This window comes from Physeter macrocephalus, unplaced genomic scaffold (assembly GCF_002837175.3).
Source record: "Physeter macrocephalus isolate SW-GA unplaced genomic scaffold, ASM283717v5 random_4088, whole genome shotgun sequence".
Lineage (NCBI taxonomy): Eukaryota > Metazoa > Chordata > Mammalia > Artiodactyla > Physeteridae > Physeter > Physeter macrocephalus.
Genome location: NW_021149374.1, coordinates 3,806 through 5,280, shown reverse-complemented (window position 1 = coordinate 5,280; position 1,475 = coordinate 3,806).

Here is a 1,475-nt window from a genome sequence, read left to right as displayed (position 1 = left end):
AACAAACCCCTTGAAACACTACATGAACCAAAATCTATTTACCTCTTTTACAGTCCCAGTAATGCTAGGCGTCCCCATCATCACCCTAATTATCATATTCCCAACTATCTTATTCCCAACACCAACCCGACTAATTGACAATCGAACAGTTTCCATCCAACAATGATTAACCAAACTTACATCAAAACAACTAAAAAACACACACAACCCCAAAGGACAAACCTGATCCCTCATACTCATCTCACTTATCCTATTCATCGCCTCTACCAATCTCCTCGGAATATTACCCCACTCATTTACACCTACTACACAACTCTCAATAAATATAGGGATGGCCATTCCCCTATGAGCCGGCACCGTTATTGCAGGCTTCCGTAACAAAACAAAAGCATCCTTAGCCCACTTCTTACCTCAAGGCACACCCGCCTTTCTTATCCCTATATTAGTAATTATCGAATCTATCAGCCTATTCATCCAACCAGTAGCGCTAGCCGTACGGCTGACCGCTAACATTACAGCAGGTCACCTATTAATGCACCTAATCGGAATAACTACCCTCGCATTAACAAGCACCAGCCTATTTACAGCTCTCATCACCATCACCTGAGCCCACCACAGTCTCATACAAGGAAACCGCAAGCACATACTTCAAGCCCTCTTCATCACGATCGCACTTGGCCTCTACTTTACCCTAACCTAATCGGAATAACTACCCTCGCATTAACAAGCACCAGCCTATTTACAGCTCTCATCATATTCACTATTCTCACCCTACTAACCATCCTTGAATTCGCTGTCGCCTTGATCCAAGCCTATGTATTTACCCTCCTAGTAAGTCTATATTTGCATGATAACACGTAATGACCCACCAAACTCACTCCTACCACATAGTAAACCCAAGCCCTTGACCCCTCACAGGAGCTCTCTCAGCACTTCTCATAACATCGGGCCTAATCATATGATTCCACTTCAACTCAGCCATCCTACTAACTTTAAGTCTCCTAACAAACACCCTGACAATATACCAATGGTGACGAGACATTATTCGAGAAAGCACCTTCCAAGGCCACCACACACCAACCGTCCAAAAGGGACTCCGATATGGAATACTCCTATTTATCTTGTCAGAAGTCCTATTTTTCACAGGCTTTTTCTGAGCCTTTTACCATTCAAGCCTCGCCCCTACCCCCGAGCTAGGCGGATGCTGACCAACAGCAGGCATCCATCCCCTAAACCCCTTCGAGGTTCCACTCCTCAATACCTCCGTCCTACTAGCCTCTGGCGTATCCATCACCTGAGCCCACCACAGTCTCATACAAGGAAACCGCAAGCACATACTTCAAGCCCTCTTCATCACGATCGCACTTGGCCTCTACTTTACCCTACTACAAGCATCAGAATATTACGAAGCCCCATTTACGATCTCAGACGGAATCTATGGTTCCACCTTCTTTGTAGCCACAGGTTTCCACGGA